The following is a 26,939-nucleotide window of genomic DNA, read 5'->3' as shown; positions in this document are numbered from 1 at the left end:
TAAAAACCCAATGATTAGCTCTCATTTCATCTTTTTCCCACTAAGTCCTTTTCATAGTTCTATAAAAAAAATCCACTTTCCTCACCATTTTGACACAATTAGAAGCCTATTAGCCAAGAAGACAATCTACTTTCCTTTACCCTTGCTTCTACAGTTTTTCAGACTTTCCAAATAGACACTGCAAAGCATTTACATTGATGTTGTAATGTATGGTCTGCTTTGAAATTCAATACTTCTTTTGCACTGGAGCTATATGATCTAAATTCAAATATACAAATGGCCTGTATTATTTTGTCAGAGGTTCAATAATGAATGCTCCCCTCTTTCCTTCCAGAAACTCATCCATTCATAAGCAAGGTGCATGGCATCCATATTTTCTTGGCATGTTGGATTTAGAAGAAAATCAACTCCTGATTTTGCCACTTTGCCCTCTACTGGGGATTACATTTGGGATTATCTGCCCCAGCACAAGCACAAGATTGGCTCTTAAACCCAAATTTGCTAATTTGAGTCTTCATTCCGCTAGTCTTGTCATACATTCTTCATTTGCAACGCCTCACCTTGTTCTATGTCATCTGTCTTTTTCTGCCTCTCTAAGCCACAGTCTAGCATTTCTCACTTCTGTATCCTTTCTACTTTTCTGTCGTTTCACTTAATCAAATAGCAGTCCTGTCACGATGGGAGGAAAATAAATGGAGAAGTCAGTGTCTACACTTGAGGACTCTTCAACCCTCAAGAAGTGAGATGCCAAAAAGATGTAATTCTTCAGAATGATCAATTTTTCCCACAATGAACATGTGAGAAAATGCACTAACCAAAAATACATTTATGTAATATACTTCTCTTTGAGTAAAGCATGGAGGTCTGGGTAAAGCCCTGGGCAGGATTTGCACTTCTGCATTCAAAACAAAATTTTTCACTGTACCTAAGTACATGTAACAGTAATAAACCAAATCAAATGAAATCAAAAAGTTCCACCCAAGGTCTTTTCTGTGGAGTGGGGGTATCCAGAACTAGAGAGCATAGGTCTAGGGTGAGAGGGGAAAGATTTGAAAGGGACCTAAGGGGCAATGTTTTCACACAGAGGTTGGTGCGTGTATGGAATGAGCTGCCAGACGAAGTGGTGGAGGTTGGTACAATTACAACATTTAAAAGGCATCTGGATGGGTATATGAATAGGAAAGTTTAGAGGGATATGGGGCAAGTGCTGGAAAATAGGACTGGATTAATTTAGGATATTTGATCAGCATGGACGAGTTGGACTGAAGGGTCTGTTTCCATGCTGTAGATCTCTATGACTCTGTGACTATGTGTCATAACATATCTGGACAGGTAGATTTTTTAAAAACAAATACCAGTGAATAATTTTTAATATAACTGCATGACATTAAAATTTGGAACTGTCCTTTTCGAGCTGTGAGTTCACTTTGAGGACAATTCATATCTGAAAATTCACACTTGAAACTTAATTTTTGCAGGAAGTTGGAAAATTACATCATTCTATGATTCTATGCAAGGAATTCTATGATTCTATTCTATGACTCTATGAGGTGTTTTCAATTAGCACTACAATTTATGACTAAACCTTCGATAATGACATAAGCACTTTAAAGGAAATGGTGAAACATAGGATTATAATTTTACTTCAGATAGTACACTGATGTTCTATCTTCAATGTGTATGAGGCACTAATGTAGAGGGCATTTCTTCAAGAGTGTGTTGAAGAATTCATACATTGTGAAATCAAACACAGAGCAGGATATTTTATATATTGCCCTGTGTAGTCAGGCAGAACTAATTAGTAATTTCATAATGTGGAATTCTCTGGGAAGAGCGATCATAATAGTGGAGCATGATGTATTAAGTTTAGGAGTGACATACTCAGGTCTGCAATTAGAGTAAACTTAAATTAATCGATTTACAAAAATGGGAGTTGAGGTGAGTGTGGTTGGTTGGGAATCAGATTAAGCATTATGAAGTAGAAAATCTATAGCGAACATTAAAAGAAGTATTCCATGATTTAAATAGACATTGCATTTATTGAGAAACAAAATCTGTATAGAAAAAGATCCATCCATGATTTATTCAGTATTATATGAAACTAAAAGCAAATGCTTATAATTTTGCTAAGAATTAATGTGAGTCTGAGGTTTGGTAATATACTAGCATGGTTAGATGATTGCTAGCTAAATTGTGGGAAACTGAAAGCAGAAGAAATGGGTCATTTTCTATTCAACAGGCTGTACTAGTGGAATGTTGGAAGAATCAGCACTGGGGCCTCAACTATTTATAATATTTAGTGATGAAGAGATCAAGCGTAATGCATCCAGGTTTACTGATGATACAAAGCTGAGTAGGAAAATAAGCTACAAGGAGGACACAAGGTAGTCTGAAACATGTTTGGATTGAGTGAGTGGGAAGTAGATGGTAGTTGGAATGTATTATGGAGGAAAGTGAGGAAACTTTAGTTGTAAGAAAAGAAAACTAGAACATTTTGCGAACAGTGAGAAACCATTAGATGTTGATATTCAAAGGTGCCCTTGTACATAGGCTGTTAACAAACAGTTATAGCAAACAATTAGGAAAGCTAATGGCCTGTGGGCCTTTATTGCTGGGGAGTTACAATGCAAAAATAAAAATCATTGCTGTAATTTCATTGAGTATTTTTGTGGACTGTTCATTTCTGAAAACTCTCATGAAATTTAATTTTTGCATTATGATGGAAAATTATGTCATTGTTTCCATGAGGTGTTTTCAATTAGCACTACAAGTTATTGGCTAAAACCGGGCTAACAGCAAAAGAGCGTACATGGAGTGCTATGTGCAGTTTTGACCTCCATCTCTAAAGGAGAATAAACTTGCCTGACAAGTAGTGCAATAAATGTTCTCTGAATTAATTTCTGGGGTGAGAGGGCTGTCTTACGAGGAGAGAATGAGTTGAATGAGCCTATACACTCTGGAATTTGGATGAATCAGGAATAATCTAATTAAGAAGAATTGGAAATAATATTCTGACAGGGCTTGGCAAGGTGGACACAGAGAGGTTATTTCCACTCATGGAATTAAAGTACTTACTCACAGGATAAAGGGCCAGTTGTTGAGGGCTGAACGTTCCAATTTTCGGGAAGTGTTTTGTCAAGTGAGATTCATGATGCCTGGCCTGCCATGTTGCATGGCAACTTTTCTCATTTAACTTATAATGTAAATATCATTCAGTTTGCAACCAGTCTCTGAAGGTCCCGTTGTGTGGATACACATAGGTGGAAAGTTAGAAGTGTTGGTTGCCATGAGGACTTTGTGACATTTATGCTACTGTCACCATATTTAAAGCCCAGCTATAGTTGTGTCACTTCAGACACTGCAAGCCAGAAGCTGGCCATTATATCGTGGTCCTGCACTGTTATACCAAAGGAAAGAGATGAGAAAGGCAAGTTAACTCCTCATTACACCGAACGAGACCTGGAAGCGCTAATGGACAGAATGGTGGAGATGAGGTCAATGGCCGATCTGGACCTAGGTAGTAGTCCTGTTTAGTGCTCTGTCTCAGATGAAAGGCAATGTGGGAAAAAGGATAATGATCTTTTGTGCTCCATAAGGGTAGCTGCCATATTTTCTCTCTGCTACCTCACACTCGTAGCCCACCATTGACACTAACTCTCCCACTGCACATGCCCAGCAATAAAGCTTATAGACACAAGTCTCAATATTGCATCCATTATGTCCATTCAATAGCTCTCAACCATTTTATCCTTACAAACTACTTCGCCTTTTTTACCTTTGCACCACCTACTCATGAGGGATATCACACCACATCCGCATGTGCATCACCACTATAACTATTCTTCCATCCACTTCCATCACAATTGCAGGAAAAATTGGCCAATCTGCTGAACTGATGTCCTGATGGCTGCCCTGACTGATGCATGTGTAATCCCTAAACTGCTTACACCTGACCTGCAGAACCTGTCTAAAAATGTTAACTCAGTAGGTGTGGCAGTATCTGTGGAGAGAAAGCAAAGTTTTTCTAACTATTTCTGATTTGGTTTCTGATTTCTACCATCCGCAGTCCTTTAGTGTTTTTCTGCAGAATTGTTGGCGGCCCACTCCCTGGAGGCTGGTTGGATCAGATGCCCAACAGACTGCAGCCAAGCCCAGGACTGGAATCAATGATCCTGTCCACTGATTGTGGCAGTACCCGTTGACTGACCCTAGACCTCTTTGACCCCCCCCCCCCAATTAAAGATTGGTCCCCTTTGACCTTCAAATGTAACCATTTGGTTGAAGCATATGCAATCTCTTTGCTGCATAAGTTGTTAGTGTGTGCTTTGGTGTGACATTGATGATATGTACACCCCTTTAACTGTTCAGTACTCTGAAGTGTGATAAGCTGCTTGTCTGTCCCTCTGTGGTAAAAGCAATAGAGGCCACAGAGGCTGGCAGCCTTCAAGTGAGTGCAAAATGAATGAGAGCTAAGAAATGAAGCTAAGAGTCATAGGATGCATCCAGCAAGGCTGCATATTTGTGTCCTTGTTCACAAGATGACTTGGCACAAAGATGCAAGTGTGAGGTGAGCTTGAACTCCAAAGTGATGTCCTGAAGGGCTGAAATGATGCATGAGTGGGTCTGAGAGAATGAATGATATGGTGCTGTTTGTGGTCTGATAATGCCCACTTACGAGGGTGAAGAGTGGAAGAGAATGGAATCAATGGAGTACACAGGGACATTATGATGAAGACAGAGTTTGATAACAGAGAAGCAAGCAATAAGATAATTGGTCTCCATAGTTTCTTGGAGATGGCAATCAATGAGTTGCAATTCCATGGAAATAAGGTAGTTGCTCCTTATCAGTGAGATTCAGAACTCACCATTAACACCTTAAGGGGCACATTGTAAACCTTTTCTTCTTGAAGTCAAGATTCAGACTTCTTTTCATTTTGTAATTGGCAGTCAAGGGAGCAGGAATTCCAACGTTTAGATCAAGATGAGAAATGTTTTCATTCATAGGTTGGTGAATCCTTGGAATCCTCTTGGCAGAATTCCAACTCTTTTGGACTCTAAGAGAATTGAGCAATATTGAGTCAAGAGGAATGGGGACTTAAGATTGAAGATCAGCCAGAATTCGATGAAGATTCAAAAAGCTATGTGGCCAAAAACCTCTTGTGTTTCTTACATTCCTGTGTTGTGTTGTTGAGATACTGTGTCACAGGTTAATAGGCATTGATTTTTAGATGTAATTGTGCTTTTGGGCATCTTCCAAAATAGAAGCAATCAGGTGGAATATTTGGAGGGATTATCAGTCTTTGCTGCCCTTGTGAATCTTCTCATAGGTAATTACTGACCAATGGTTACCAGGATCATGCCAAATAAATGTTACCTTAAACAGAATGTTCAAAATGGTGAAAATATCAACTTTCCTTTTACTAGAAGCAGCTGTTTACATATCCTCCTTTAATCATTTAATTTTTATCTTTCAAATTCACACATTACTGGAGTTAACAAAGGTACGACTTGATACCAGGAAAGGCTTTAGGGAGATTTGATCATTTGACTAGAAATGAAATATTAATTACTACAGATTGCTGCTTCCCTGGTTATGAGCCAGGTTTAGGTACTTTTTATAGATCAACATCATTTTATGATTCAGTTAAAAGTTTCAGAAGATTTTGTATTTCCGAATTATGAATGTTTTCTTCAACTCGAATTTGCTGTGTTCTTTATAGATACCGTATTAAAGATATTGGAAAGTTGATTAGCTCAGTTGATTGAATGGCTATAAGCTTTGTTTTCTGTGATGCAGAGGAAGAACAACAGTATGGGTTTGATTCCTGCACCAGTTGAGATCACCATGAAAGACTCATATTTTCAACATCTCCCCTCACCTGAGATGTGGTAACCCTCAGGTTAAACTACCACCAATTGTCTCTCTCCAATGAGAGAGCAGCCCCATGGCCAGCAGGACTATGGCAACTTTGCCTTTACTTATGATAATGAAGTTTCCATCCAATTCATAAGTAAGCAGAGTAGGTAAAGCTACTTAATCCAAATACTTCAGCTTTGAATTTCTACTCCTTTCTAGGACTAGTATCTATTGATCAGCCACAATCAATTTTATATTCTCATTGTCTAGATAATAAATTCATCTACTGTAATGCCAACACACTACTTTTGACATAATATGAATTAATGCATTCTTTTTCTCAAGATTATGGTACTGAAATGACACCATGGGAACATGTTGACCTATTTATTTAAAATGGGTTAGTGCCTTCATTAACATAACAGAGAAAGGCATTTCATATGCCCATGTTATATATTTGTTTGGATATTAATTTTCCAGGGAGTAATTTTAGGACCAGTGCTAAATTTTATTACAGAAAAAAAGTAAAATATTGTAAAAATAATTAAAGAGTCAGTGCATTTAAAAATAAATTGAATTACTTCTTAAAACACAGACCAATTAGACTCAGTGAAAAAGAACTATTTGTTAAAAATTGGCATCAAATGGATGTTAGAATGGTTCATTGCAGTTGTCTGCATTAACTGCTTGGATTTCAGTAATCTGTTTAATTTGAATAGTGGGGGACTCTTGTTAAAATTAAAAGATATCGCAGCAATAATCAGTGCAAAATGTTGATAGAACAAAATCTGTTTGTTCAGAAGCTATTGAATAAAGCCTGCCTCATTAGGAAGACCACACTGTGCCAACCTCATTAGAGTTGATCCAGTATGGATTGTTAGACACTGGTGAGAAAGTTACCACATAATCATCACAAATATTTTCTCAGCCCTTCATGCCAAAAGGTAACTTTTGTTTTTCTTAAGTAGGGGCTACTTTTCTGTGTTTCTGTGGTGGTTATTTAAATGTTACCATTACCAGTGAATAACCTGCTAATATTACCATGCATGGAGTGACAGTCATGCACAGACAGACATTGCTCACTAACTGGAGACTGAAAAAGATGGGAGTTGACCAATCTTAACACCATGATACAAGGAACACAGCAACAGAAGGCAGCTATTTAACCCCTCAAATCTGTTCCCTCATTCAATGAAGTCATGGCTGATCTGTGACCAAATTGGCTTTGTCCCCTAATACTTTGGAGTGACAGAAATCGAAAAATCTCAGATTTACAATGAACAATTGTCAACCTGCTGTTTGAGGAAGTGAGATTCAAACTTCCATAATCACTTGCATGTAGAAAGTATTTCCTTACAACTTCACCTTTGAAAGACTCAACACCAAACTTAGGAAATACTGTCTAGTCTTGCACTCCACAACCAGCAGTATCAAATTTTATTGAATAATTGAAGTAGAGAGAGAAAACAGAGCTAAGTTATTACTCTGGTTCAGCATGAATGAAACACACCTCATCACTAGTGCGCTATGCAAACAAACCTTTGTTTTTGATACAGCAGGGAAATATTAATCAAGTAAAATGGTGCAATACTGGAATTGTCTATCACGGTATCCAGAATACTGTCATTTCTCTATTGTCTCTTTATCACACTGATATGTGGCATGCATTTCTCTGGAATCCTTAAACATGTGAGATTTATTGGACTTGTGGTTTCAAAATGAATTACGCGACTACAATTTAAAATACTGAGAAGATTTAGCATGCTGTTCAAACAGTACTTTGAAATGCATATTTCTGTAGATGGCAAGATACAAGGCTGATCTTTGCAAATGATGTCTGTATAATTGCAGTTTCACCAGAATCACTTATAGTCAAATAAAATAATTAATGGCAAAAATGATGTTTTGCTCCCCATACCCTTTTGATTTCTAACAAATTTGCGACACCCATTATTTTTGTAACTGATATGGTGTGAAAGAAAGGATTCTACTTTTTAAGTGGGCTGATGAGAAGTATTTAAACCAGCAGGGAGTTGGCTGTTCTTCAGTTACTTTTCCTGATCTGTGGTAACATGCTTCACCTTCTCAAAAAGGGTCATTTTAGTTTAATGGAAGTAAGGTAGGACAAGTCGTCTAATCGATTCATGTAGTCAGTGCAAGATTACAGGATGGTTGGCTGTACTCACTGCATATTCTTCAGGCAGGAAAGTAGATTAGCAGAAAACTGAAAGAATGGACGTGACATTTGGCTAGCATAACGATAATATTTCATAATTTTACCCTAAAGCTTTTGTTTCATAAATAGCCCCTATTGTAAAGCGACCTTACGAAGTCAACAATTGTTTATTTTCTGGTGCTTTTATACAGAGGTCTGTCTTTGAATGTAGGACGGCATTACCTACCCATCAGATGAACTATAAAATATCACTCTTTAGAAACTTGCAGAAGGTATATGACCAAGAGCAGAATTGAACCAACATAACAGAGGGAGGGCAGTGAGGTTTGCTGAAAATCGTGATAATGTTTAACCATTATATAAATTCCTCCTTTAGTTTTTGTTTTAAAGGGACAATTAGGGTGAAAACAGCATTCCGTTTGAGGCCGAAATGGCTTCCTTTAAAATCAAAATGAAAGAGAAACTTGTTTTCTTTCTTCTGAAGAACAGCTGATTGCTGAGAGCAGTTCTATTCTGATGAAGCGATGTGACTAATTTTATCCCCTAAATGCATTTAGGCGCTGTCAGGCAAGCTGGTTTTGCAAGTGAAAATGCAACGTGATGGTATTATTGTAAACAGCACTTAAGCACAGCTGGCAGAATTGATCAGGGCCACATTAGAACGAATTTCAGCAGATGACTGGAGCAGCAGAAACAATAACTGAATATGCAAACAGTTTCTAACAGCAAATGCTCAGGGGATCTGGCACCATTATTTCCGACTTTGAAGAGGGAAACAGAGTGTAAATTTGTAACCTCCTTCTATACAAAAAGGTTCTGGGTATTGTGTAGGCATCTGCCTGTGATTATACTGTCATAGTTAGCAATTCTAAACTGTTAACTCCATTGACTTTATTTACATTTCATTAATTATTAAAATGAAAAGAATATAAACATTAGATAATTTTTGTTTATAAGGACATGCCTGAGAATCACAAGGCCTCAAACCAATCAATATTAATCAGAAAGGATTTCCTGTTGAACTCAAATGTAAAGGCACATTAATTGTCTCTACTTCAAAAATCTGTTTTCTTTCTATTTCCTGTGAGGGTTAGCTGATTACACGCTTGAACACAAAGAGATATTTTCGATTTAGTTAAAATAAACCAAAAGGGGAGCTGCAATAAATCTCTGTTTAATATATAGCGATTTAGAATTTGTGATTTTTTCATTATCTGAACTGATTGTAAATTAGTGCAAAGTATTCACATGCACTGAGAAACATTTAAGCTAATTATTTGTAATTGTCAGGTCAAAGCAAAGTATCAAATTCTCTGAATTTGTGCCTGTGATCTCAGAAATAGTACCACTGTTAAATTTATGAAATGGTAATTTGCGGAGAGCTAAAACACCTGATACATAATTGTTAATGTTGTGCAGCCTTCTTAAAATCTCCGATTCAGTAAGTAATTTGCAAGTCTTGATTTAATAAATAAATTAAAACTACATTTCTTATTGTGTTGCAGATTACATAGAAATACTTACCAATAGGAATTCTTATGGTTGGAACTGAAAAAGTACAAATTTAAATAAAACCAGGTCCTTGGGAAGGTCACAGACCTGAAATTTTAATTCTATTTTTCTCTCCATAGATGTGGCCTGACATGCTTGAGTGCCTCCAAAATTTTCTGTTTTTATTTCAGATTTGCATCATCTGCAGAAATTTGCCTTAAAATCTATTTTAATGCAGCATTCTATTTAATTCCTATGCTATTGCTATGATTGAAAATTGATTCCTTAGATAAACTGATTCATGATAATTTTAAATACCTGTGCTGAAAATAGAGGGATGTTGCCAGAGTTTTTCGTCTTGGACTCCTTATGACTAATGCAAGAACATCAAATTTCTATCTGGCAATGCCTCAGTCAATCAGTCAATACATTTCTTTCAAGCCGTAAAATTGTTGTAATTATTTGAAATTTGGCATTCTTGCATTTCTCCTGATGAACACAACACTAGAAACTTTAGCATTCCATGTCTCTGTTTGTGAAAAGTTCTGTAGTGCCAAGTAACTGATTGGTAATCCAGAAGTTATTTCATAGAGAAGACACATAATGAAATGCAAATTAAAAGCGCCATGTCCTGTAATGTCATTAATGGAACTAATTTTAAATGAGTGCAGGCAGCAAATAAATAAAAGGTGGAACACCACATCTAAATCCCTGATTACAAATAATAAAGCAATTGTAAGCAGTCCTGTGTAGTCACCTCATCTCTTCATCTCAATCGAGTATTATGTGGCTTTGCTCATACAAAGTGCTTCATTTCAGTTTGCCCTTGACATGATATGAAGAACGGAGTTGCACATGGGCTTGAGTTTTCCAGTGGTTGCACTTTCCAAAAAGACAGCTGGCAGTATGACACACAATCTTTATTTTCATTCACATGTGGGCATTGCTGGCTGGTCAGTATCCATTGCCTGTCCCGAGCGGCCCTTGAGCAGGTGGTGGTGAACTGCCTTCTTGAACCATGGCGGTTCATGTGCTGTAGGTGAACCCACAATGCCCTGGGGGAGGGAATTCCAGAATGTTGACCCAATGACAATAAAGAAATAGCAATATATTTCCAAGTCAGGATGGTGACTGGCATGGAGGGAACTTTTAGGTGTTTCCATATGTCAGCTGCCTTTGTGCTTCTAGGTGGAAATGGTTGTAGATGTGGAAGGTGCTGTATGAGGCTGTCAGGTGAATTTCTGTGGTGCGTGTTGTAGCTAGTGGAGGGAACGGATGTTTGTGGATATGCTGATTTGTTCCTGGATAGTGTTAAGCTTCTTGAATGCTGTTTGAGCTTCACTCGTCCAGGCAAGTGGAGATTACTCTATCACACTCCTGATTTGTGCTTTGTAGATGCTGGATAGGCTTTGGAGAGTCAGATGGTGAGTTATGTGCTTCAGGATTCCTTGCCTCTTACACGCTGTTGTAGCCCCTGTCTATATGTGATGTATCCAGTTGAGCTTCCAGTCAATGGTAACTCCCAAGATGTTGATAGTGGGAGATTCAGTGACAGTAAGACACTGAATCTCAAGGGGCAGTGGTTAGTTTGTCTCTTACTGGAGATGGTCATTATCTGGCATTTGTGTGGCATGAATGTTACTTGCCATTTGTCAGCCCAACCCTGGATATTGTCCATTTAAATATGAACTGCTTCAATATCTGAGGAGTTGTGAATGCTGCTGAACATTGTGCAATCACTTCAGATTAACCAAATAATTAATGCCATCCTTTCTTTGATAGTTGAGTCCAGACTAATATTAAGATTAATAATGGTTGTTAGACAAAAAGTTCTTCATTAACATATTTACATTCTAAAGCAACTCTACTTAATATATTCATTTATTTCCAAATGTGAAAGTGGGACATTACAGGATGAGTACTTTAAAATTTGACATGTCAACAAAAGGTTGCAAATGAAACTCTTGCACCTAAAAGTTAAGAGTTATTTTCAAAATTAGTCCTCCCATTTGTGATAGAAAAATGTACTGCAAGTTTGGATCTTGATATCATTGCATCCCACACAATGTTTTGCTTATTAATTGATCATGGACAGAAAATTGTATTGAATGTATATTCACCCATGCCTACATTTCCAACACCATTTTCCTTTATGCAATATGCTACACTTAGAGTTTCAATCAACCCCAGGCTGTTTCAAATGTTATCCTGTTTTTCTGTCTGTGAAATTAGTGAAGCTAGATGCCATCCTCTGTCAGCCTCTATTGTACTTGTCAGTAGACTCAATGTCAATTTATATCTGTTCCAAAAGGGCTCCAAACCTAGGGAAGCTTGCACAAAACCAATAGTTTCCCCTTTATTCAACCAGTTAAATTTTGTTAAACCATCACTTTCACGCGATCACTTTTCACTGATCCTTTATAAGGTTGAAGTTGAGGTTACCTCTAGTTCCCTCAGCCTAGCTGATATCTGTTAACCATAACTAAAAGGTTTAACTCTGTTTCTATCAAAGATCTTGGAGTGCTAACATGAAGAATAAACATATTACAGCCTCAGGTTAGATTGTAGCCTTAACTGTCTGGATGAAGTTTGCACATTCTCCCCATGTCTGCATGGGTTTCCTCCGGGTGCTCCGGTTTCTTCCCACAATCCAAAGATGTGCAGGTCAGGTCAATTGGCTACGCTAAATTGCCCATGGTGTATAGGGATGTGTAGGTTAGGGGAGCATTAGTCAGGGTAAATGTAGAGTAGTAGGAGAATGAGTCTGGATGGGTTACTCTTCGGAAATTCTGTATGGACTTGTTGGGCCGAAGGGCCTGTTTCCACACTATAAGAATTCTATGATTCAATGATTCTATTCTATATCACCTGGCATAATTTCTAAAGCTGAATTACGAGTTTGGTAATTGCTGTCTCTTAGGCTCTGTGTTATCGGTACATTCGAGAAATTGTGCTGTTAAGAAACTTCAAGCCTCACTTTATTGAGCACCAAATGGTTTGGGAGAAGCTTGGTGGCAGTTTGCAGTTTAGAGACAACTATACTAGTTGTAATTCTACTTTCCTCCACTTGTACATGTAGCGTTATTTTTGTGAAGTAATAGCAGATAATTAAAAAACATAACTTTCTAGATTCAATGCCCCCAAATTAGAAAACAATATTTGTGATTGGACAGTTAGATCAATCAGATCACCGATTTTAGGTTTGGCTATCATTTAATAGAGATTTTGATTAAGGACAGCAAAGGAAGGATTTGTATTTTTATAACAACTTTTGCAACCATAGGTCTTTCTAAAGTATTTCATTGCCAAGAAGTACAGTTCTAATGTAGGAAAAGTGACAACCAATGTGCACATGACAAACAGGAACATAATAGCCAGATAACCTACTTTTTAATGATAAAAGCAAATTACTGCGGATGCTGGAATCTGAAGCCAAAAGAGAAAATGCTGGAAAATCTCAGCAGGTCTGGCAGCATCTGTAAGGAGAGAAAAGAGCTGACGTTTCGAGTTTAACTGACTCTTTGTCAGAGCTTTGACAAAGGGTCAGTTAGACTCGAAATGTCAGCTCTTTTCTCTCCTTACAGATATTGCCAGACCTGCTGAGATTTTCCAGCATTTTCTCTTTTGGTTACTTTTTAATGATGTTGATCAACAGATAAATATTGGCAGAAAACTGGGTATATAACTTTCCTACCCTTCTTTGAAATGTTGGTGCGGGACCTTTTGAAGACTAGCTGGGCCTTAGTTTAAGGGTACCTTGCAGAAGCACAGAAATCTGTCACTTCTGCACTTGAGTCTTGAAGTTTGTGCTAAAGCTCTGGAGTGGAACTTGGACATTCAGCATTCTGTTGTTTCTGGACAGCCTTCGATTGTAGGGGGTTGCAACCATTTTAAGAATAAAAAAACAAAGATTTAAGAAATACAAGAAAGATTGAGCAGTTGAAAATAAGTTTTTATCTTGTCACATTATCTGTTTTACTTATCAGCATACAAACTATCAATGGAAAAAAACAGGCCGTAAAACACTTGCCAATTAGCTCAGATTTTCTTGGCAGAAGAATCAGTGACATTTGGACTGTGGGTAGCTGTATTGGATAAACCTCCTTATTTTCCCAGCTGTTGCTGTTCCCAAGCAAGGATCAGTTTTGTGTATCCTCCAGATATAGGCAGCTTTGAAACTCCACAGTCAGGACAAATAAAGAATTCTGCAATTGCAGCTCCCTTTCAATAATCACCTTCCAGGAAATGCTTCAGAATCAGCCTAATGTCTTGTTCCACTATTCATAGGATCACACTGTTGAACAGAACAGGTGGTACAGCTTGCTAAGAATAAAATAATGTGCCTTTATTTTATAAGCAGGAAAATTCTTTTGCCATTGCAACACAGCTTGGAACAATTCTCATAGACAGCTCATGCTGGGAAACATTGGAACTAAAAAAATCTGTCTATGATCAGACTGGAAAAAATATGATGAAAATAAGATTTACTAATATTTTATAAATGAAACACTGATTTATTGGAGGTTGTTAATGTCAAGTGAGGCACTAGGAGAGAGGGATTGTGTTGATTTTACCTGTATTTCTAAAGTTCCATTTAATAATGTGTATAAATGATTATATTGTTCTCCTTAAAATTACATAGTTGATGGATTATTTTTTCAAGGTAGTTTGCAAAAATCATAACTTTATTTTCTTCTCCTGAGGTATTTTGTTTTCAGCGTAATGTGGATGTGTGATGACTATGAAGAGAGATGGAGGGCTTGTTATCCTTCGTCACACTTTTTGGTAGAATGCATTATACAGAAGGAAGATGGAGTCTGATGTGTAGTATTATGCTAAACATTGTCAGAAAGCTTTCCCTTGCTTGGTATTTTTAGCGAGATCTAAAAGCTGTTCAAAAATAAGTGCTGTATGATTTTGTAGGAATATCAATTGGAGGCAAATCGTCATAACATGCTGACAATATCAGTACACACAAGGCAGAGAAACTACTGTGCATGCATCATACCTGCTGTGGGACTTCAGATTTTCTTATTAACACCTGGAGTTGCTTTATTGCAGGGTACATTATGTTGTAAGACAATTAGATGTGGAAGCAAAAGTAGGCCATTCATCACATCGAGTGGGCTCTGCCATTCAATGAGGTCATGGCTGATCTGATAATTCCCAGCTGCACATTCCTGCCTTTGCCCCATAACACTTGATCCCCTTACTGATTAAAAATCTGCCTCAGCCTTGAATATATTTAATAATCCAGCCTTGGTAGCCCTCTATAGGAAAAAAATCCAGAGTCAGTACCCTTTGAGGGAAATTCCTTCTCAATGCTGTCTTAAGTGGGCATGTCGCAATGAAACGTTTCAGATGGCTATTTACTGATGGTCAACAGTCATCGACCACAGCTGCGACCCAATTTCCTATCCCAATGAACTGATCTGCAGCTTTTGTTGCCATTAACTAAAGCATGCACACAGCAAAGTCCTAGCTATGGTGTGCTGAAGATCACATTAAAGCAGAATTCCAGCCAAATGAAATATATTTATGTTAAAATGCAAACAAACTGAAGAAAAAAAACTAATTGTGCACCCCTCTTTGCATAAGTTTTAGATTTAAATGAAATTGGTTGTAAAGTGTACATTGAATTTCCAAGTTGTCTTCTTTCTGTTTATAAGAACTATCCTTTTCTGAAGTAATTATTAACTTTATCATTTTGAGAGAGAAGTTAGTTCTTCTGTTTGTAAAAGCTAGCCAGCAATTTTAAACCTTTCAGCTGGAAATCTCAATTCACGTCTGTTGAGAAGATGCTTCATTTTGTGCATGAGAAAGTCAAACATGTAAAGAAAAATACATAGCAAACTGTTTAACATATGGAACATCAAGAACAGTGCCTCTAATTGTTAGCATAAAGCATGGTGTCGTCTCCACTGTTAGGTATGCAGGCCTATTCCTGCATTTTTAAATTCAAATATAATTTGTATCATAGCCACTTGGAAGTGTGAACTGACAATGGCTCAGTAAGGGCTTCTAGGTCCAAGAATGATGGGACTAACATTCTTTCACCTCAACCAATGAGACTAAAGTATGTAGAAAAGTAAAGATCAATCACTGAATACCATAGGTGGATAAATTAGAATCAAATCAGGTATAGAAAGATAAATAAATTGAGAGAAAGAAAGATAATTGGAGGGAGAAAGAAAGTGAGACAAAAATATGAAAAATGAAATATTTTGTGTATTTGAATTCAAATTTCTAATAGGATATTTTTGCATGTGGAAAGGAGATATAAAAGTGCAAATTGTTTACTTCATGACCGCAGAGGGTGATTGACTTTGCATTGTCAATTATCTTTCTGTTAGAAGGATATTCTGTAAAATATGAACTGTTTGTTTACAGTGAATTCAATGTGTAATATATGTACAAGTCCAGTTTTCTTAATAAATTAGATCCTGATGGTGAAATGTTATTTGTGTAAAATAAGTTGACTAGAAAGTTCTGAAAATTTAGAAATCACACTGTTCCTAATTCCCTGTAATGACGACTAATTTCTGCATTAATAATATCATGTGTCATGAATTTGCCATTATTTTTAAAGTAAGTATGACCTATTGACAGAAAGTTATTGAATATGATATTTATTCTACTTGTGATTTGATGGTATACATGTGACTTCTCCAGACTGCTGTAATTTATGGAACAAATACCACATTTCACAATTTTTCCACAGGGTTGTTCTGATCTGAAATGAAGAGGATAGTGAAAACACATTCAATAATAACTTTTCCAAACAATTTGTCTAAGTACATAAAGGGAGAAAAAAATTGTTTCCAATTTCAGTATTATGTCTTTGTAATGTCCAAATGGGAATCCTGAAAGAATTGAATGATAAGCATGGGGAGGAAATAAGGGTTTGGGTTTAATTAGAGAACTTTTCCATTGAGTCTTCACCAGTATGGTGGTCTCAATGGCCTATTCCTGTGGTACTTCATTCTATAACTTTATGAGCCTTCTGAAAATCTTATTGTGATATATGCAATGGTCATTAAAATTCGAGGCTTTGGGGGAGGAGGCCCTTCTGGAGATAATGCAACCTTTTGGAGATAAGACTCTCAGATCAGAACTCCTCTCCCTTGCTTCTGACTATTTTTTTTGTATCTCTGCTTTTTTTTAAGTTTTTTTTGTATCTTAGATGGGCTGTTTTGTATTTATTCAATTCAGGTTTTTGTACTTAAAGTGGGCCACAGAATGGTGACTGTATATCTGCCACTGTACTCCTGTACTTGAGTGACAATAAAACCTAATTCTGATTATAAATTATATCATATCTGACTTAGAATACTTTGAGATCTCAGGCTGAATTGCAAATATTGAGAGATGCATTGTTGTCAAAGGGGGAGTTTAGTCTGCATTAGCAATTCAGAGAAGAATGTTTCACACGTGAGCTGCTTAACTATCCGCATCACTAGTTATTTGCTGATTATTTCATTTGTGCTTGAGTGCCACACGGTGGTTTCACTGGTTTGATTCAGTTTAGAAATGAGGCAGGTGTTTATGCACTGACAGATTTACTGCCAAGCGCCAGACATGAAGAAGAATCTGATTCCAAATGGGCTCAAGGCAGCTGCTATTGAAGGTTGTTTTTGAGGGTGCGGGGTGTTCAGTGTTGAGCCGCCTTAACGGTCTAACCTATAAGTAACTGGAGAGCATGAGCCCTAAATTTCCATGCAAGATTATGCTGTTCTGCTGCCATCTTTGCTGGAAGCTTGGTGGAGATCTCGTTTATTGCCTCTGTTACATTAAAATTATGCGCGTGCTATGGCAGAAATCTGAAGAGACACTGCTCTTAAAAAGGCATATGCTTTTAGTCTGCGAGAAACCAATTCTGCCTCTGGCTGAAGCTGGTGTTCTGATTTGCTGATCATCAGGGGTGCAGCCTATGTAGCTCTTGTCCTTACTCAAGCTCCACAGCCATGCATTCGCAATGGGATCTGCTGGACAACAAAAGCTCAAAGAACCCCTATGTTGTGTTACTTTCTGTCATTTAGGCCACTGAGTCCAATTTCAGAGTTCTAACACATCCCAGATAAGATGGATATCCACTGTAGTTGATCAAACTTAAGCCTTCCTATATTATATATCTTGCCACAAATTTAATCTATCAACTGAGCCATTAAAAATGCCTCTGAAATTATTTTGTCTTGTGACTTTAGAGAGTTAGAGTCAATATACACTCCCCATTAAGTGTGTAGCTCAAACTAACTGTCAGTTGTTAGACTGGGAATTTAGATTTCCACTTTTGGGTTTAAAATTCAGGTAGAATATGCAAATACAATTTCTGCAACATTTCAGAGACATACCACATACTGTTTCAAAACTCAGAAACTAGAGTGGTGAGACGAAACATGAAAATGCACTGATATGGCAAGCACACAGACTGAAGCTTAGAGCACTTTGCTTGTCAAAGGTTTGTAATGAAGGGATAAAGATTACAGCGAGCTAACAGGAGACATTTCGAGGAAAGTTTGCAAGAACGCGTGACAGCCTTGCTCTCTCTCTCTCTCCCTCATTTCAAATGTTGGCAGAGCAGTCAGCTCCAAGGGAAATGTGGTGCTTTCATACTTGAGTAATTGATGAATTGTATGCAATATGCAAATGAGAATACATAAATCTTATGAATGACAGCTTAATTTATGTGAGCCTTAATGAATGCAGGATTAGATTTTAATTAAATATCCTCAAAGGCACCCTGACTTGTAAGTTTTTTTTCTGGCCTTCTTTTTGAAGACTTGTTCCACATTAAATGGATTTTGTGAAAAGTAAGGGAGAAGATCAGTCAAAACAGGTTTCTCAGAATTGCTTTTTGCTTTAATGAGATTCAGTGTTGCCTGTTGTTCACAAAGACATGTATTTACTATCTATCAAAAATCAGATCTACATTAAAAAATGCACTTTCTTGTTTTTCTGTCAAATTTCTTATGAGCCTTGTTACATCAAAGAAACAGCATGTGAATATTATTGCAAAAGTACTATATTTCTTTCACTGCTGTAGGAGTCACGTCCTGAAAACAATTCAAGTAGATTTTCTTCCAATGACTGTACATGCCATATGAAATCACATGTAATATTTGCCAAGATTATATATGGGATATTTCTACAAAAGAACAATACAACCAAATTTTGTTTTTGAATGCGTGCATTCGCAAATGCAATATTTCATTCTTGTGGCGCTGCTCTCGATATCCTGCCAGATATGTCTGTTTAATGTTGGTCTACCCTAGTGTGACAGCAAGCCCCCTGGAACAGTCATCTCCTACATTCTGCACAAACATCTGAGCCCTATTTGAATGAACTTCCCGTTCAGTAGGGATGGCATGATAACTTACATCTGCAAAATGAAGTACATTCCTGCAAAAGCAAAGATAGGTGTGCGAGCAGAGGAAGTGTGCAGGTTAGTGGAGTGTCCAGGATAATCAGGGCGACTTTTCACTTGCATTCCGTTGTTCCTGTCTGCTCCAGATGAAACAGTTCAACACTGGTGATGGGCTCATGAATTATCAATAAACCTGATTGTGGTCAGAAGCAGACGGCTTGGGCAGGGCTTTCTAATTTCTTTTCGTCTCCGTATTTTTTGCAACTCTTGCAAATTAAAAGGCAGCAACGACAGATCTACAGCCAACATTTCCCGAGCCAGGTAGCAGCAGCTGTCTTTTTTACTGCTTTTATATCAAGTGGTTTTTTTTCATTTGATGCCTCCAGTTGCCCATAAAAGACCAAGGTTCTCACTGCAGAGAGAGAAAAAAAAAATCCACTTTGAACTGTGGCAAAGAACATTACAACGTAAGCCCGTTTGTTAATTCAGCCTCGACTCTGTGGATGTTCCCGCACCCTGACAGTTGTGAGAGATGGATGATTGATAATATGTTCTTTCCTGCTCAGTGTAAATCAACAGTTTGATAAGGCTGTCACAGCATGTGCTGATGAACACACACTACATTACATAACATCTTGCTCAAAGAGACAGTATCCCTTTAAACCTGCCCTGGCAGTGATAACAATTCAGTTCATTCGAATCCACAATCTACATAACATAACCTTTTATAACACTTCAGTCTACTTTTAGAATTCAATGTGTATCATTCATGATTTTAAACCTTATGTTATAATTTATAAAACATTATCAGGGTATATCAGACACAAGAATATTCAGTTCCACTCTTATTGGTGGTGTTTATTTCCAATCTATAGGGTTGAGTTTATATGTGATAGTCTTATGAATGTTCATGTGTTGGTGTCCATCAATACTTGAAATGGAACACAGACCCTGTATGTTATCTCCAATTGCAATCTGTTTTATAGGCTGACCAGAATTACAACTTGCAGTAGTGGGTGGCACAGTGGTTAGCACTACTACCTCACAGCATCTGAGACCTGGGTTCAATTCCTACCTCAGGTGACTGACTGTGGGGAGTTTGCATGTTCTCCCTGTGTCTGCATGGGTTTCCTCCCACAGTCCAAAGATGTGACAATCAGGTGAATTGGCCACGCTAAATTGCCTGTAGTGTTAGGTTTAGGGGTATGGGTGAAGGGCCTGTTTCCACACTGTAAGTAATCTAATTAACTAGTGATTTTGAGTATCTAGCTATCAGATTGCTGTTATTATATAACTCAGGAGGGATTTGAGTCTTTGAGAACAATTATGTCACCCTATAGCAATTTGATGAAAAAATTGTCTGTCCAAATGTGAGCCAAGTTCCGAATGAATCGACATACCTGAATAAGTTTTACATTTTCTGATGACTTGAGAGCTATATAACATGGAAACCACCCTTCAGTCCAACTCTTCCATGACACTCACATATTCAAAACTGATCTCGTCCCATTTGTAAGCATTTGGCCCATATCCCTCTAAACCCTTCCTATTCATATACCCATCCAGATGCCTTTTAAATGTTGTCATTGTACTCACTTTCACCACCTCCTCCGGCATCTCATTCCATACATACACCACTCTCTCCCCTCTCAATTTAAACCTGTGATATCTGACTTTGGACTCTCCAATCTAAGGAAAATGGCTATTCACATTGGCTATTCACCCTATCCATGCTCCCTCAAGATTTTATGAACCCCCCCCTCCTCCCATGTAAGGTCACCCTTTAACCTCCGATGCTGCAGGGCAAAAAAGCCCCAGCCTATTCAGCCTCTCCACTAGCTGAAACCCTCCTACCCTGCCAATGCCCTTGTAAATCGTTTCTGAACTGTTTCAAGTTTAACGACACCCTTCCAATAGGAGGGGGACTTGGTTCATGAACTGGGTCCTGTGGAGCTCTGAGGTCCATAAACTACCAGAAGGTCTGCAAGGTGGTGGTGAAATCTTACCAAACTGGGCCGGACTTAGGGGCTGGGCAAAATGGCAGTTTGAGGTGGGTTTACTGTGAACAAGGAGATTGACCCACACATAAAGGAAATGCACATGAAGCAGTGCTGAGAAGAGCCGAATGATAGCTTTTTAGGAAGGAAATAATTAAATACCTGCCATCTTAACAGCACTATTGAAACACTTCTTTCAGGCACTACTTTCATATTGTGTGTATTATGTAGTATTGGAATTTGAACATGGGGGCGTTGTGAACAGAACCCTTGATTACTGAACTCTTCCGAAAAGGACGAAAATGTTGGCAAAGTCACTGATAGTATTTTTTATTCTTTTATTAGAATTATATGTACCTGGCAAATTAAGAGTTTGTTGCCCATTCCTAATTGTTGTTGTAATGGTGGTAGTGAGCTGTCTTTTTGAAGTACTGCAGTCCATTTGCTGGCTTTACATGTAGGAAAAGGGCAGCAGGATGTGGAGTGAAACAGCATGGAGATCAATGTGTAATTTTTACGCATTCAAAATCCACTCACTTTCACAAAATTAAAATCAAGTCCACCTGTATTCCCACAAGATCAGAAGAGTGGGTCAATGACACGCATGCTCACTTGCACCTCCCAGGCCTCCAAACAGGTCCCCACAATGGGACAACTCTCAGAGAAGTGACAGCCATAAAACCATAGAAAAGCTACGACACAATAAACAAGACGATTCAGCCCATCTTATCTGTTCCGCTAAATAAACTAGCCACATATTGTAATTGCACTTTGCAGCATCTGGTCTGTAGTCTTGCAGGTTACAATGCTTCAGGCACAGATACAGTTTACTTTGAAATGAGTTGAAGATTTTACTTCAGCCTCCAAGCTGGGTAGTGAATTCTAGACACCCACCTCCTCTGGGAGCAAACATTTCTTTTCTCATCCCCTGTAGTTCTTCTACTCAGCATTTTAAATTTTTGTACCCAAGACATTAATCTCACCTGTAGGGAAAGCAAGCCCCCAGTCAGCTAAACCTCTGTAATGGGGAAAATGCTTGAGTCTATTATAAAGGAAGAAATAGCAGGGCATCTTGAAAGAAATTGTCCCATTGTACAGATGCACCATGGGTTCATGAAGGGCAGGCCATGCTTCACAAATCATTTAGAATTCTATGAAGACATTTTATGCAAGGTGGACAACAGGGACCCAGTGGATGTGGTGTACCTAGATTTCCAAAAGACCTTTGACAAGGTGCTGCACATGAGGCTGTTGCATAAGGTAAGGATGCATGGTGTTAGGGTAGAGTATTAGTGTGGATAGAGGATTGGTTGACTGACAGGAAACAAAGAGTGGGGAGAAATGAGTGCAATTCTGGCTGGCAATCAGTGACTAGTAGTGTGTCTCAGGGATCGGCATTGGGACCACAATTATTTACAATTTATATCAACGATTTGGAATTGAGGACCACGTGTATGATGTCAAAATTTGTTGACACTAAGATGAGTGGCAGAGCAAAGTGTGGAGAGGACTGTGATACTGCAGGGGAACATAGATACATTGAGTGAGTGAGCAAAGGTCTGGCAGATGGAAAACAATGCCAGTAAATGTGAAGTCATACATTTTGGTAGGAATAACAGCACAATAAATTATTACTTGAATGGTGAACAAGTTGCAGCATGTTGATTTGCAGAGGGACCTGGGTGTCCTTGTGCATGAATCGCAGAAGGTTGGTCTGCAGGTACAACAAATAGAATTTTGTCATTCATTGTTAAAGGGGTTGAGTTTAAACGCAGAGAGATAATGTTACAGCTGAGTAAATTGCTGGTGAGGCCACACCTGGAGTACTGTGTGCAGATTTGGCCTCTTTACTTGAGAAAGGATGTACTGGCACTGGAGGGAGTGCAGAGGAAGTTCAGTAGGTTGATTCTAGAGTTGAGAGGGTTGGCTTATGAGGAGAGAATGAGTAGATTGGGATTATATTGTTGTGGTTCTGTTCGCCGAGCTGGGAGTTTTTGTTGCAAACGTTTCGTCCCCTTTCTAGGTGACATCCTCAGTGCTTGGGAGCCTCCTGTGAAGCGCTTCTGTGCTGATTCCTCCGGCATTTGTAGTGGTTTGTCTCTGCCGTTTCCGGTTGTCAGCAGCTGGTTGTTGCAACAAAAACTCCCAGCTCGGCGAACAGAACCACAACAATGAGCACCCGAGCTACAAATCTTCTCACAAACTTTGGGATTATATTCATTGGAATTTACAAGAATGAGGAGGAATCTTGTCGAAACATATAAAATTATGAAGGTAATTGATAAGATAGAAATAGATAGGTTGTTTTCACAGGAAGATGAAACTATGAGGACATGACCTTAAGATTAGAGAAAGCAGGTTGAGAACTGAACTGAGAAGGAACTTCTTCACCCAGATGGTTGTTAATCAGTGCAATTCCTTGCCCAGGGAAGTAGTTGATGCTACTTCAGTAATCGCTTTTAAAGCTAAGGTAGATACTTTTTTGAAAAATAAAGAATTAAGGGATATGGTGAAAACACGGGTAAGTGGAGCTGAGTCCATGAAATGATTAACCATGATATTATTGAGCAGGCTCGAAGGGTTGGATGGCCTACTCCTGCTCCTAGTTCTTATGTTCTTACTTTGTACACACCAATTAAGTCACAGCTCACCCTCATCTGTTCTAAGGAAAAGACTCCTAGGTTATCCAATCTTTTGTCATTGCTGCACTTTTCAAGGCTCAGCAACATTCTTGTAAATCTCTTTTGTATACTCCATAGAGCAGGTATATCAGAACAGTTTTCAAAATCCGAGCTGTGGCCTAACCAGTATCTTATACAGTTTTGGCACGACATCCCTGCTTTTCTATTTATGACTTTACCCATTGAAGGAAAGCATCCCATATGCCTTATTTACCACCTTAACTATCTGTTCTGCCACCTGTCAACATACATTCCAATGTTTTTCACTTCCTTTGTCCTTCTCAAGCACCTTCCATTTATGCTGTATTCCTTTATTTTATTCCTCTTTCTAAATGCATAAATTTGCATTTCTCAGGATTGAATTCCATCTGCCACTTTTTCATTGATGTTATCCTGCATTTGACAGCAGTCCACTTCACGATCAAGTACCCAACCAACTTTTGTTTTGTCTGCAAATTTCCCCCTTACCTTCTCCCACATTTAACCCTCAATCATTAATAATACCATAAACACCAAGAGACTCAAAACTAAGCTCAATGGAACCAAAAGAATAGTGGTGAACCATTACCCTTTGTATCCTGTGACTGAGCCAATTTTGCATCTAATTCGTCAAGTTCTCCTGTCTCCCATGGGCTTTCATCTTCAGCCTTGGGACCCTTCAACCCCATGGCATCAATGTGGACTTCACCAGTTTCCTCATTTCCCTTCCTCCCACCTTACGGCAAGTCCAACCTTCCAGCTCAGCACCATCCTCATGACCTGTCCCACCTGTCAATTTTCCTTCCCACCTATCCCCTCCACTCTCCTCTCTGACCTATTACCTTCACCACCACCCCCCCCATCCACCCATTGCAATCTTAGCTACCTTCTCCCCAGCCCCACCCCCTCCAATTTATCTCTCCACCCCCAGCCTCATTCCTGACGAAGGGCTTTTGCCCGAAACATTGATTTTCCTGCTCCTTTGATGTTGCCTGACCTGCTGTGCTTTTCCAGCACCACTCTAATCTCCAGCATCTGCAGTATCCACCTTAGCCTATTTAATTTTTCTAGTGTCTGAATTATTCATTGACTGTTGACAAGAAATTGCATGAAGACATTGATGCCATTCTGAAGGCAAGGACTGCAAGAAATTTGCACTTCCAGTAAAACCTTAAAGTCATTTGGTTTGAAGATATTGCCCATGCCAATGTGCGACTATAATCATGCACACACATCAAATGTGCTGACATTGATTTTGCAGTGCCTCTTCACTCAATCACAGAGGTAAGAGCTAGTTATAGATTTAATCACATCGTTTACAGTTTTACTGCTGTAGATATGAGCATAATATTTGATTTGTTAATGTAAATCCTTTTTAATGCTCACCTACAGACAGTCTCTTTTAAAAGCAAAATTACTGATTCCCTCCTGTAAGAGTTCATTTTGCACTAACAGGTGTTGAGTTGAGCTATGCAGTTCGAGAGAATTCCAGATTTCGACCCACATTCTCTGCTTGAAAAACTGATTTCGACATTGCTGGCAGAAAGTGTCTGACAATGGCCCTTATAATTCCTTGACCCATGTTAAAATGTGTATTGACAACACTTATGAAATGTAAAGTTATACAGCCACTTCTACTAGTAGCCATATAACTTTAAGAAAGATCCAGAGACACTCCATAATGAAATAACCGATAGTCACTTGCGTTGGGGCATACATTCGGACTCAATGGGATCATCTTTGCTTCATTGACTGATGGACATAAACCACACGAAACAGCATGTTTGTGTAATTTTGAATTCTGGCTTAAGTTGCACTGCCAAACTCTGTATGAGAGCTTTATTTGCACAGTTTGCTATTAATGTGCTGTTTACAATCAGCCGAGTATAACCAACTCTGAGGCAAGGCCACCGGACCCCTGAAACGTTAACTCTGATTTCCCTTCACAGATGCTGCCAGGCCTGCTGAGCTTTTCCAGCAATTTCTGTTTTTGTTTCTGAGCATAACATTACATTGTGTGTATTTCCTGTCCACATAAAGCAGATGTTAGAAATGGCTCACATAATGACTTTGCGACAAACAAATTCTTCAAGGTGTGATGTTTGAAATCTGAATTGTGAAAATGGATCAATGCTTTGATGAACTCAAGGCAGGAGAAAGTGAGGTCTACAGATGCTGGAGATCAGAGCTGAAAATGTGTTGCTGGAAAAGCGCAGCAGTTCAGGCAGCATCCAAGGAACAGGAAATTCGATGTTTCGGGCATAAGGCCTTCATCAGGAATGATTCCTGATGAAGGGCTTTTGCCCAAAACGTCGAATTTCCTGAACTCAAGACAGGCCTATTTCTGGATGGGTGATCCCAAAGAAGAGGATCAACAAAGGGTTGCCAGAAGCTATTGCAGCACCTGTTTTCAGTTTGCCCATACCTTCTATTACCTTTAGTCCATGCTTGGAGATCCAAGCATTGGTAGCTGAGACCAAGCTTTTGAGGAAAACCACCTTCACAGGCCATGGCTCACCAGAGAGTCTCACACAAAGTTATGCCATCTGCTGAAGAAAGAAATACAGACCACCCTGACTAGGCATTGTGGACCAAGCTCCTACGAGGACTACTACCATACAAATGACATCAATAGTTGCAGTCACTACTATCACACCTATCAACTTATGTGCCATCATCCTTGTAGGCCAGCACAATGTGCTAAATCACTCATGTGCCGATGCGGAGATGAACCTAGCAGATGCTGTGTTTGTGAAGGTAAACATCTATTTTACTTTTCCCCAGGGAAAAGTGACATTAGAATGACAGGATTTCCAGGCCATTATTGGTGACACATATTCAGCAATCTAGATGTTAAACGTAATGATGTGGCATTCACAAATTACCAGAGCTGCCTTCGTATAAAATGATAGTGATGTAAGAGTAGTTGATAATTGTCAGACTGTAGCTTAGAATTTATTTTACTTTGAAGCCATCTTTTCTGCTAGGATTGCTTGAAGAAGGCAAACTATAGAGTAATGGGTAGTAGAAAACCAACAAGTCCCATTTAGTTTGAAACCCTGGGCTCTGTTAACAAAAAAGATGCAAGTTGGACCTCTAACCAGCAACTTCCCGCCTCTTCATTTGCTCCTCTCACTCATGCAGTAATTCATCTCATGTTCCCTCCTGCACTGTACTGTTCAGTGACTGTCACACATTGGTCAAGGTACAAGTAGATTCTACCAGGGAATTGAATACTAAAGAGCTGAAAATGTGTTGCTGGAAAAGCGCAGCAGGTCAGGCAGCATCCAAAGAGCAGGAGAATCGACGTTTCGGGCATGAGCCCTTTTTCAGGAATGAGGAAAGTGTGTCCAGCAGGCTAAGATGAAAGGTAGGGAGGAGGGACTTGGGAGAA

General features: G+C 38.7%; 1 protein-coding gene across 6 annotated transcripts in view; it reads left to right on the top strand.

Annotated features, from left to right (window-relative positions):
* LOC132816389 (dachshund homolog 1-like) overlaps window positions 1-26,939 on the top strand; it is a 592,865-nt gene that overhangs the window by 151,734 nt on the left and 414,192 nt on the right. The gene's annotated exons all lie outside the window — the stretch shown is intronic.

The sequence above is a fragment of the Hemiscyllium ocellatum genome, chromosome 6 (assembly GCF_020745735.1).
Source record: "Hemiscyllium ocellatum isolate sHemOce1 chromosome 6, sHemOce1.pat.X.cur, whole genome shotgun sequence".
Classification (NCBI taxonomy): domain Eukaryota; kingdom Metazoa; phylum Chordata; class Chondrichthyes; order Orectolobiformes; family Hemiscylliidae; genus Hemiscyllium; species Hemiscyllium ocellatum.
The sequence above is the reverse complement of the archived record's forward strand: the minus strand, read 5'-3'. Positions and strand labels throughout refer to the sequence as shown.